The following is a 13,196-nucleotide window of genomic DNA, read 5'->3' as shown; positions in this document are numbered from 1 at the left end:
GGCGAAACTCGTATTTAAGTATTCATTCTTTCTAGGTGCAATTTAGATTGAGTTTTGTATAGAGAATTTAATAACTGAAAATGATCAGAGAGAACACAAAAATCAGTTCCAGGTTGGGTAAAAGGAATAGGTAGCTAACTTGTGTTGATGACTTACCCTGGGGCTGGTGTGGATATTTTATGTGTCCTCACTACTAGCACTGTAGTTGATGTAAAGTTTTTTTCGTCTTTTAAATGGCGTATATACAATCATATAAATATAGCTATGTATACATATTATCAGCTAACTATTAGTTATTGAATAAGGACACCATCAAAAATATGTTGTGTTCGCGTCCTGAAGACCCTGCAATGAGTCAGTCGGGCGACCGGACGTATTTTTTCCCAGGATTTTCAGATCGGAGCAAAATTCGTTCTCAGGGCCAAGACAGTATAGCGCCACTCGACATCGTTTGTAGACCATTTTTCGCCGCCCTGTAAACTGTCAGTAGCCACAGGAGTACCCTAAAGGAATTAATTTTTACTGAAATTAATTTTCACGAGTTTTTGTCAATTTTGCATAAATTAGTTCTGGCGAAAAAAAAATTATTTTTGAAAAATATCTTGCGAAATTTTTTCCGGGTCTTTGTCCAAGTTAACGACTCAGGTTTTTATTACCAAAAGGGAGTCGGTCGGAGGACGCGAACACAACATATTTTTGATGACGGCCTAACTATTAGTTATTGAATAATATAGATATTATCTTGTAATGAACAAGTGAATTTATTCTAGGCTGCGTTTCAACAGCTACAGCTGTCATTGACGGGCTGTATCTGCCAAATTGTTTAGGCTTTTGTCAAAAAATTTTAAACACATGTTCCCTTCATCATCATCTTTTTTATTGGCTCAAAATAATTGTAGTTGGTCCACACATTTCTTGCTTCTTAGTTCTAAAAGAAGATGCAAATTTCAGCTCAGTGTAAGCGATTTGCTGCTTCAGCAGGATGTAATAGACATCTAATTAACAAGTACGGTTTATTTATACTGTAACAGCATATTTAAAAGTTTTCCCTGACGGTATAGAGGAGGGGCCATCCATAAATTAAGTACACACTCAGGGGTCGTCTCCAAAAGATTTTGGTTAATGCAGTGACAAAAAAAAATTATATATATAATAAACAAAACAAGTTATTTTCCACAAAGTAATCACAAAAAATGTAAGTTTAGTTTGTATGTCTAATAATTTTGACTTACGATTCAGTCATCCAATTGGTAGGATGCCCTGTTAACAGGGAAATGCAGGTTCGAATCCTGTCAGAATCAATTTGATTGTTTGATGGCTATTATAGAACTCACGGGAAACAATAAACAAAAACAAACAATCTACAGAAACGAAAACAATTTATTAACTTTATCAAGATTTATAAAACAGCTTCAAATTTTTGACAGAAAAACAATAACAACGCAGTAAGAGGTTTTGCTTTCTTCTTTTTATCTCATGTATTGAAAGATAACATCTCTCGCTCTCATTGTACGCAATCTATAAAGAAAGAGAAAACATTCTTATATAGTATATTATATTATATATATAGTAAAGTCTCTAAATACATTAAAATCCGGTGCCTTTGAGGGACGATATTTAGAGCTAAATTTCTAAACTACAAATATATATCATTTTTCGGGACAGAATGCTCAAAAGGTGTTTACTAGATACAATATGCTTGATATAATTAATAAAGTCATGCAAAGGGTTGTCTTCTTTGGGGGATTGGTAGTTCAGTCGGTAGAGCGTTCACTTCATATTCATATTAGACAGGATACCTGTCTCTCTTTTCTGCTCTCGCGCTGTCCTTCTTTTTTAACCCTGCTTTTTTTAGCGGGCTATCGCTGAAAAGAGAGACAGGACTAACCTACCGTAGAAATGCAACTGCTACTTTCTGATTGGCTAATTTTTGCAGGGCAGTTGCGCAACAATTTTGTTGATCCGTGGCCGTATCAACTAAACTAATAAAGAAAGCTACACCCTTTTAATTATATTATAGTGAGGCTGATGATTAAAATTATGGATTTAATTTATTTCATTGAACATGGCGACTGTTTCGGATGTTTCAAAAGTCATCTCAAACATTTTAGTTCCACTTTCTTTTTCAATTAAACCGAAACAATTAGAAGCTGTGGTAAATATTTTAAATGGAGTCGATACCTTGTGTATTTTTCCAACGTGTTATGGTAAAAGTTTAATCTACCAACTTTTACCAAGTGTGTGTTTCAGGGGCGGATACAGTATTTTTTTCTCCTTAGGCGGATTTGCGAATCGAAGCGAAGCCCACGCGCAATTTTTGCGTAGCAAAAATTGCGCGTGATAAAACAGCTGGGGGTTTTTGTAACTTGAGTCGAACACCATTCTTGTTCCGTTTAACCTTTTTTAGCATTTTCGATACATCAGGTTCTAAAGAAAATATGTCCCTGGTGCAAGTAATATTGCGTCCGGAACACACTACGGTACTGCTAATGCGGAAACCCCAGGAAATGTTTCATCAAGGCGAAGATGAAACAGTTTGATCGATTACCATGGAGCACGTGGGAACTTTGTTTTTTATACGATTCGTTATACAATTCAACCGAAAGGGGCATCTAAAATATTTCTTTATCGTGAAATTATTTTCTGGTTTAAAAAATTATGAGATTTCCCGAACAGGAAATTTTTTCATTTTTCTTAAATTTGTTTTGATTGAACCCAAAAAATGAATTATATATATATATATATTTGAAGATTTTCAGTAGGCGTTGATGATTTCATGAGAACCGCTTGTCAGAATTTAAAACGCCTCAGTAATAACAAATGTATATACATGTTGAAAAAGTTTGCCCGATACATATTTATTGAAATAATTTCCGTTTCTGTAACTTGAGCCGCACTGGTGTAAGCTCGAGCTAGCTAACTATTCTTAAAGTAGTTAGCTAGCTATAGCTATATATGCTATCTAAGTTTTAATATTATCCCAGCTAAGTCGGCAGTTTTATACTAGCTAGCTTTAGGTGTGAGTGAGGCTAGAAAAGGGCTCATTACATGTAAAAAATAGTGATATACTAGCTAACATACCCTTTCTTCGTTTTCTTGAAAATGCCCTTCCGTCCATTACGTCCAACAAGCCAATATGGCCATCAACGCAATTTTCATTTCAAGCGCTATGTATGTGAGACAATGTCAAGTGATATTAGTAAGAGTGACCGTGGCTAAAGCCGTATGCCGACCTGATCTCAACTGGAAACGGCATGGTCTGGACGAACCAGATTTTCACGGAAGAAATGACCATAAAAAATATTTGGGTAAGTGGGTCAAAAGTCGGACGTTTTGAAATTTGATGTACTAGGAGAAAACGCGGAAATTCGATACGCTCTAATATATTTATGGGAACGAGGAAAATAGCTTCGCTGCGCTCGGCTCGCTGGCGCTCCCCTTCACTACGCTTGCGAACCTAGGGGACTCAGTCCCACGCTCCGCAACACTTTCTATACTAGTTGCGGAGCGTAGTGAAGGGGAGCGCCAGCGAGCCGAGCGCAGCGAAGCTATTTTCCTCGTTCCCATAAATATATTAGAGCGTATCGAATTTCCGCGTTTTCTCCTAGTACATCAAATTTCAAAACGTCCGATTTTTGACCCACTTACCCAAATATTTTTTATGGTCATTTCTTCCGTGAAAATCTGGTTCGTCCAGACCATGCCGTTTCCAGTTGAGATCAGGTCGGCATACGGCTTTAGCCACGGTCACTCTTACTAATATCACGTGACATTGTCTCACATACATAGCGCTTGAAATGAAAATTGCGTTGATGGCCATATTGGCTTGTTGGACGTAATGGACGGAAGGGCATTTTCAAGAAAACGAAGAAAGGGTATGTTAGCTAGTATATCACTATTTTTTACATGTAATGAGCCCTTTTCTAGCCTCACTCACACCTAAAGCTAGCTAGTAATAAACTGCCGACTTAGCTGGGATAATATTAAAACTTAGATAGCATATATAGCTATAGCTAGCTAACTACTTTAAGAATAGTTAGCTAGCTCGAGCTTACACCAGTGCGGCTCAAGTTACAGAAACGGAAATTATTTCAATAAATATGTATCGGGGAAACTTTTTCAACATGTATATACATTTGTTATTACTGAGGCGTTTTAAATTCTGACAAGCGGTTCTCATGAAATCATCAACGCCTACTGAAAATCTTCAAATATATATATATATATATAATTCATTTTTTGGGTTCAATCAGAACAAATTTAAGAAAAATGAAAAAATTTCCTGTTCGGGAAATCTCATAATTTTTTAAACCAGAAAATAATTTCACGATAAAGAAATATTTTCCGTTTTTGTAACTTGACCCGAACTGTACACTGATGTCGGACACCATTCTTGTTCCGTTTAACCTTTTTTTTCGATACATCAGGTTCTAAATATATGTCCCTGGTGCAAGTAATATTGTGTCCGGAACACACTACGGTGCTGCTAATGCGGAAACCCCAGGAAATGTTTCATCAAGGCGAAGATGAAACAGTTTGATCGATTACCATGGAGCACGTGGGAACTTTGTTTTTATACGATTCGTTATACAATTCAACCGAAAGGGGCATCTAAAATTTTTCGCTTGCGAACCTAGGGGACTCAGTCCTACGCTCCGCAACACTTTCTATACTAGTTACAGCAAGCACAACCCGATCCCGCAAGCTCCCATCAGAAGACATGTTGGATCAGAAAGAACTTCAGAATTGCAGTTGGCCGAAGCTGGCCGAACCCATTAAACAGACTGGCTACCGCGAGGCAATAACAATAGGAAGAGTAAATTATTGCGGAGCGTAGTGAAGGGGAGCGCCAGCGAGCCGAGCGCAGCGAAGCTATTTTCCTCGTTCCCATAAATATATTAGAGCGTATCGAATTTCCGCGTTTTCTCCTAGTACATCAAATTTCAAAACGTCCGATTTTTGACCCACTTACCCAAATATTTTTTATGGTCATTTCTTCCGTGAAAATCTGGTTCGTCGAGACCATTCCGTTTCCAGTTGAGATCAGGTCGGCATACGGCTTTAGCCACGGTCACTCTTACTAATATCACGTGACATTGTCTCACATACATAGCGCTTGAAATGAAAATTGCGTTGATGGCCATATTGGCTTGTTGGACGTAATGGACGGAAGGGCATTTTCAAGAAAACGAAGAAAGGGTATGTTAGCTAGTATATCACTATTTTTTGCATGTAATGAGCCCTTTTCTAGCCTCACTCACACCTAAAGCTAGCTAGTATAAAACTGCCGACTTAGCTGGGATAATATTAAAACTTAGATAGCATATATAGCTATAGCTAGCTAACTACACTTTAAGAATAGTTAGCTAGCTCGAATAAAAAAGAGAACAAACAGTGCCATATAGCTAGCAAAAGCTAGAAAATCTGTCTGAAAGAATTTTTCTATGCTAGCTAGCTAGCTATTTTGTCAGCACAAATATCTAATTTTATGCTAGCAACATTGATAATTTTATGCTAGCTACAATTGTGCACAAAATTTGTTGACTCTGCCAATTTTATATATCAAAAACCAAGAACCAAAAAGTTTAGAAAAGACAGCAAAAAAACATAGCTATAGCTATAGTCACATATTTTGCAAATAGTACGTGGTCTCGTCCACTGATGATTAATGTTTATATAGAGGTACTGCCGGTGAGCTTACACCAGTGCGGCTCAAGTTACAGAAACGGAAATTATTTCAATAAATATGTATCGGGGAAACTTTTTCAACATGTATATACATTTGTTATTACTGAGGCGTTTTAAATTCTGACAAGCTGTTCTCATGCAATCATCAACGCCTACTGAAAATCTTCAAATATATATATATTTAATTCATTTTTTGGGTTCAATCAGAACAAATTTCAGAAAAATGAAAAAATTTCCTGTTCGGGAAATCTCATAATTTTTTAAACCAGAAAATAATTTCACGATAAAGAAATATTTTCCGTTTTTGTAACTTGACCCGAACACCATTCTTGTTCCGTTTAACCTTTTTTAGCATTTTCGATACATCAGGTTCTAAAGAAAATATGTCCCTGGTGCAAGTAATATTGCGTCCGGAACACACTACGGTACTGCTAATGCGGAAACCCCAGGAAATGTTTCATCAAGGCGAAGATGAAACAGTTTGATCGATTACCATGGAGCACGTGGGAACTTTGTTTTTTATACGATTCGTTATACAATTCAACCGAAAGGGGCATCTAAAATTTTTCGCTTGCGAACCTAGGGGACTCAGTCCTACGCTCCGCAACACTTTCTATACTAGTTACAGCAAAACCCGATCCCGCAAGCTCCCATCAGAAGACATGTTGGATCAGAAAGAACTTCAGAATTGCAGTTGGCCGAAGCTGGCCGAACCCATTAAACAGACCGGCTACCGCGAGGCAATAACAATAGGAAGAGTAAATTATTGCGGAGCGTAGTGAAGGGGAGCGCCAGCGAGCCGAGCGCAGCGAAGCTATTTTCCTCGTTCCCATAAATATATTAGAGCGTATCGAATTTCCGCGTTTTCTCCTAGTACATCAAATTTCAAAACGTCCGATTTTTGACCCACTTACCCAAATATTTTTTATGGTCATTTCTTCCGTGAAAATCTGGTTCGTCGAGACCATTCCGTTTCCAGTTGAGATCAGGTCGGCATACGGCTTTAGCCACGGTCACTCTTACTAATATCACGTGACATTGTCTCACATACATAGCGCTTGAAATGAAAATTGCGTTGATGGCCATATTGGCTTGTTGGACGTAATGGACGGAAGGGCATTTTCAAGAAAACGAAGAAAGGGTATGTTAGCTAGTATATCACTATTTTTTACATGTAATGAGCCCTTTTCTAGCCTCACTCACACCTAAAGCTAGCTAGTATAAAACTGCCGACTTAGCTGGGATAATATTAAAACTTAGATAGCATATATAGCTATAGCTAGCTAACTACTTTAAGAATAGTTAGCTAGCTCGAGCTTACACCAGTGCGGCTCAAGTTACAGAAACGGAAATTATTTCAATAAATATGTATCGGGGAAACTTTTTCAACATGTATATACATTTGTTATTACTGAGGCGTTTTAAATTCTGACAAGCGGTTCTCATGCAATCATCAACGCCTACTGAAAATCTTCAAATATATATATATTTAATTCATTTTTTGGGTTCAATCAGAACAAATTTCAGAAAAATGAAAAAATTTCCTGTTCGGGAAATCTCATAATTTTTTAAACCAGAAAATAATTTCACGATAAAGAAATATTTTCCGTTTTTGTAACTTCACCCGAACACCATTCTTGTTCCGTTTAACCTTTTTTAGCATTTTCGATACATCAGGTTCTAAAGAAAATATGTCCCTGGTGCAAGTAATATTGCGTCCGGAACACACTACGGTACTGCTAATGCGGAAACCCCAGGAAATGTTTCATCAAGGCGAAGATGAAACAGTTTGATCGATTACCATGGAGCACGTGGGAACTTTGTTTTTTATACGATTTGTTATACAATTCAACCGAAAGGGGCATCTAAAATTTTTCGCTTGCGAACCTAGGGGACTCAGTCCTACGCTCCGCAACACTTTCTATACTAGTTACAGCAAGCACAACCCGATCCCGCAAGCTCCCATCAGAAGACATGTTGGATCAGAAAGAACTTCAGAATTGCAGTTGGCCGAAGCTGGCCGAAGCTGGCCGAACCCATTAAACAGACTGGCTACCGCGAGGCAATAACAATAGGAAGAGTAAATTATTGCGGAGCGTAGTGAAGGGGAGCGCCAGCGAGCCGAGCGCAGCGAAGCTATTTTCCTCGTTCCCATAAATATATTAGAGCGTATCGAATTTCCGCGTTTTCTCCTAGTACATCAAATTTCAAAACGTCCGATTTTTGACCCAATTACCCAAATATTTTTTATGGTCATTTCCTCCGTGAAAATCTGGTTCGTCGAGACCATGCCGTTTCCAGTTGAGATCAGTTCGGCATACGGCTTTAGCCACGGTCACTCTTACTAATATCACGTGACATTGTCTCACATACATAGCGCTTGAAATGAAAGTTGCGTTGATGGCCATATTGGCTTGTTGGACGTAATGGACGGAAGGGCATTTTTAAGAAAACGAAGAAAGGGTATGTTAGCTAGTATATCACTATTTTTTACATGTAATGAGCCCCTTTCTAGTCTCACTCACACCTAAAGCTAGCTAGTATAAAACTGCCGACTTAGCTGGGATAATATTAAAACTTAGATAGCATATATAGCTATAGCTACCTAACTACTTTAAGAAGAGTTAGCTAGCTCGCATAAAAAAGAGAACAAACAGTGCCATATAGCTAGCATAAAATTATCAATGTTGCTAGCATAAAGTTAGATATTTGTGCTGACAAAATAGCTAGCTAGCTAGCATAGAAAAATTCTTTCAGACAGATTTTCTAGCTTTTGCTAGCTAGCTTTAGCTAGCTACATATATATACTACACAGTGAGTGAGATAATTCTACTCTCACATACCTTGTTCTAGCTACAATTGTGCACAAAATTTGTTGACTCTGCCAATTTTATATATCAAAAACCAAGAACCAAAAAGTTTAGAAAAGACAGCAAAAAAACATAGCTATAGCTATAGTCACATATTTTGCAAATAGTACGTGGTCTCGTCCACTGATGATTAATGTTTATATAGAGGTACTGCCGGTGAGCTTACACCAGTGCGGCTCAAGTTACAGAAACGGAAATTATTTCAATAAATATGTATCGGGGAAACATTTTCAACATGTATATACATTTGTTATTAGTTAGGCGTTTTAAATTCTGACAAGCGGTTCTCATGCAATCATCAACGCCTACTGAAAATCTTCAAATATATATACATATAATTCATTTTTTGGGTTCAATCAGAACAAATTTCAGAAAAATGAAAAAATTTCCTGTTCGGGAAATCTCATAATTTTTTAAACCAGAAAATAATTTCACGATAAAGAAATATTTTCCGTTTTTGTAACTTGACCCGAACTGTACACTGATGTCGGACACCATTCTTGTTCCGTTTAACCTTTTTTTTCGATACATCAGGTTCTAAATATATGTCCCTGGTGCAAGTAATATTGTGTCCGGAACACACTACGGTGCTGCTAATGCGGAAACCCCAGGAAATGTTTCATCAAGGCGAAGATGAAACAGTTTGATCGATTACCATGGAGCACGTGGGAACTTTGTTTTTATACGATTCGTTATACAATTCAACCGAAAGGGGCATCTAAAATTTTTCGCTTGCGAACCTAGGGGACTCAGTCCTACGCTCCGCAACACTTTCTATACTAGTTACAGCAAGCACAACCCGATCCCGCAAGCTCCCATCAGAAGACATGTTGGATCAGAAAGAACTTCAGAATTGCAGTTGGCCGAAGCTGGCCGAACCCATTAAACAGACTGGCTACCGCGAGGCAATAACAATAGGAAGAGTAAATTATTGCGGAGCGCAGCGAAGCTATTTTCCTCGTTCCCATAAATATATTAGAGCGTATCGAATTTCCACGTTTTCTCCTAGTACATCAAATTTCAAAACGTCCGATTTTTAACCCACTTACCCAAATATTTTTTATGGTCATTTCTTCCGTGAAAATCTGGTTCGTCGAGACCATGCCGTTTCCAGTTGAGATCAGGTCGGCATACGGCTTTAGCCACGGTCACTCTTACTAATATCACGTGACATTGTCTCACATACATAGCGCTTGAAATGAAAATTGCGTTGATGGCCATATTGGTTTGTTGGACGTAATGGACGGAAGGGCATTTTCAAGAAAACGAAGAAAGGGTATGTTAGCTAGTATATCACTATTTTTTACATGTAATGAGCCCCTTTCTAGCCTCACTCACACCTAAAGCTAGCTAGTATAAAACTGCCGACTTAGCTGGGATAATATTAAAACTTAGATAGCATATATAGCTATAGCTAGCTAACTACACTTTAAGAAGAGTTAGCTAGCTCGAATAAAAAAGAGAACAAACAGTGCCATATAGCTAGCAAAAGCTAGAAAATCTGTCTGAAAGAATTTTTCTATGCTAGCTAGCTAGCTATTTTGTCAGCACAAATATCTAATTTTATGCTAGCAACATTGATAATTTTATGCTAGCTACAATTGTGCACAAAATTTGTTGACTCTGCCAATTTTATATATCAAAAACCAAGAACCAAAAAGTTTAGAAAAGACAGCAAAAAAACATAGCTATAGCTATAGTCACATATTTTGCAAATAGTACGTGGTCTCGTCCACTGATGATTAATGTTTATATAGAGGTACTGCCGGTGAGCTTACACCAGTGCGGCTCAAGTTACAGAAACGGAAATTATTTCAATAAATATGTATCAGGGAAACTTTTTCAACATGTATATACATTTGTTATTACTGAGGCGTTTTAAATTCTGACAAGCGGTTCTCATGCAATCATCAACGCCTACTGAAAATCTTCAAATATATATACATATAATTCATTTTTTGGGTTCAATCAGAACAAATTTCAGAAAAATGAAAAAATTTCCTGTTCGGGAAATCTCATAATTTTTTAAACCAGAAAATAATTTCACGATAAAGAAATATTTTCCGTTTTTGTAACTTGACCCGAACTGTACACTGATGTCGGACACCATTCTTGTTCCGTTTAACCTTTTTTTTCGATACATCAGGTTCTAAATATATGTCCCTGGTGCAAGTAATATTGTGTCCGGAACACACTACGGTGCTGCTAATGCGGAAACCCCAGGAAATGTTTCATCAAGGCGAAGATGAAACAGTTTGATCGATTACCATGGAGCACGTGGGAACTTTGTTTTTATACGATTCGTTATACAATTCAACCGAAAGGGGCATCTAAAATTTTTCGCTTGCGAACCTAGGGGACTCAGTCCCACGCTCCGCAACACTTTCTATACTAGTTGCTTAACAACTTTTTCTCAATCTTTCTCCAATGATCTAATGTTCCAAAATCAGGAAACTCTGTTATTTTATCTTTCAATATCTTATAAAGACTTTTACATTCGCAAATATCATTGCTTTTTGCGGAGCGTAGTGAAGGGGAGCGCCAGCGAGCCGAGCGCAGCGAAGCTATTTTCCTCGTTCCCATAAATATATTAGAGCGTATCGAATTTCCGCGTTTTCTCCTAGTACATCAAATTTCAAAACGTCCGATTTTTGACCCACTTACCCAAATATTTTTTATGGTCATTTCTTCCGTGAAAATCTGGTTCGTCGAGACCATTCCGTTTCCAGTTGAGATCAGGTCGGCATACGGCTTTAGCCACGGTCACTCTTACTAATATCACGTGACATTGTCTCACATACATAGCGCTTGAAATGAAAATTGCGTTGATGGCCATATTGGCTTGTTGGACGTAATGGACGGAAGGGCATTTTCAAGAAAACGAAGAAAGGGTATGTTAGCTAGTATATCACTATTTTTTACATGTAATGAGCCCTTTTCTAGCCTCACTCACACCTAAAGCTAGCTAGTATAAAACTGCCGACTTAGCTGGGATAATATTAAAACTTAGATAGCATTTATAGCTATAGCTAGCTAACTACTTTAAGAATAGTTAGCTAGCTCGAGCTTACACCAGTGCGGCTCAAGTTACAGAAACGGAAATTATTTCAATAAATATGTATCGGGGAAACTTTTTCAACATGTATATACATTTGTTATTACTGAGGCGTTTTAAATTCTGACAAGCGGTTCTCATGCAATCATCAACGCCTACTGAAAATCTTCAAATATATATATATTTAATTCATTTTTTGGGTTCAATCAGAACAAATTTCAGAAAAATGAAAAAATTTCCTGTTCGGGAAATCTCATAATTTTTTAAACCAGAAAATAATTTCACGATAAAGAAATATTTTCCGTTTTTGTAACTTGACCCGAACACCATTCTTGTTCCGTTTAACCTTTTTTAGCATTTTCGATACATCAGGTTCTAAAGAAAATATGTCCCTGGTGCAAGTAATATTGCGTCCGGAACACACTACGGTACTGCTAATGCGGAAACCCCAGGAAATGTTTCATCAAGGCGAAGATGAAACAGTTTGATCGATTACCATGGAGCACGTGGGAACTTTGTTTTTTATACGATTCGTTATACAATTCAACCGAAAGGGGCATCTAAAATTTTTCGCTTGCGAACCTAGGGGACTCAGTCCTACGCTCCGCAACACTTTCTATACTAGTTACAGCAAAACCCGATCCCGCAAGCTCCCATCAGAAGACATGTTGGATCAGAAAGAACTTCAGAATTGCAGTTGGCCGAAGCTGGCCGAACCCATTAAACAGACCGGCTACCGCGAGGCAATAACAATAGGAAGAGTAAATTATTGCGGAGCGTAGTGAAGGGGAGCGCCAGCGAGCCGAGCGCAGCGAAGCTATTTTCCTCGTTCCCATAAATATATTAGAGCGTATCGAATTTCCGCGTTTTCTCCTAGTACATCAAATTTCAAAACGTCCGATTTTTGACCCACTTACCCAAATATTTTTTATGGTCATTTCTTCCGTGAAAATCTGGTTCGTCGAGACCATGCCGTTTCCAGTTGAGATCAGGTCGGCATACGGCTTTAGCCACGGTCACTCTTACTAATATCACGTGACATTGTCTCACATACATAGCGCTTGAAATGAAAGTTGCGTTGATGGCCATATTGGCTTGTTGGACGTAATGGACGGAAGGGCATTTTCAAGAAAACGAAGAAAGGGTATGTTAGCTAGTATATCACTATTTTTTACATGTAATGAGCCCTTTTCTAGCCTCACTCACACCTAAAGCTAGCTAGTATAAAACTGCCGACTTAGCTGGGATAATATTAAAACTTAGATAGCATATATAGCTATAGCTAGCTAACTACACTTTAAGAAGAGTTAGCTAGCTCGAATAAAAAAGAGAACAAACAGTGCCATATAGCTAGCAAAAGCTAGAAAATCTGTCTGAAAGAATTTTTCTATGCTAGCTAGCTAGCTATTTTGTCAGCACAAATATCTAATTTTATGCTAGCAACATTGATAATTTTATGCTAGCTACAATTGTGCATGAAACAGTTTGATCGATTACCATGGAGCACGTGGGAACTTTGTTTTTATACGATTCGTTATACAATTCAACCGAAAGGGGCATCTAAAATTTTTCGCTTGCGAACC

General features: G+C 37.8%; 1 long non-coding RNA gene across 1 annotated transcript; it reads right to left on the bottom strand.

The window, feature by feature from the left end:
• Nucleotides 1-200: 200 nt before the first annotated feature.
• On the bottom strand, nt 201-1,853 carry LOC130613996 (uncharacterized). The gene is made up of 2 exons (XR_008975791.1): nt 1,233-1,853; nt 201-928 (listed from the first exon to the last, which is right to left on the bottom strand). It is a non-coding gene; the product is annotated as an uncharacterized LOC130613996 (long non-coding RNA).
• Between the last annotated feature and the right edge of the window lie 11,343 nt (nt 1,854-13,196).

This window comes from Hydractinia symbiolongicarpus, chromosome 11, assembly GCF_029227915.1.
Source record: "Hydractinia symbiolongicarpus strain clone_291-10 chromosome 11, HSymV2.1, whole genome shotgun sequence".
Classification (NCBI taxonomy): domain Eukaryota; kingdom Metazoa; phylum Cnidaria; class Hydrozoa; order Anthoathecata; family Hydractiniidae; genus Hydractinia; species Hydractinia symbiolongicarpus.
Note: the sequence above shows the minus strand (reverse complement) of the source record. Positions and strands in the feature narration are given on the sequence as shown.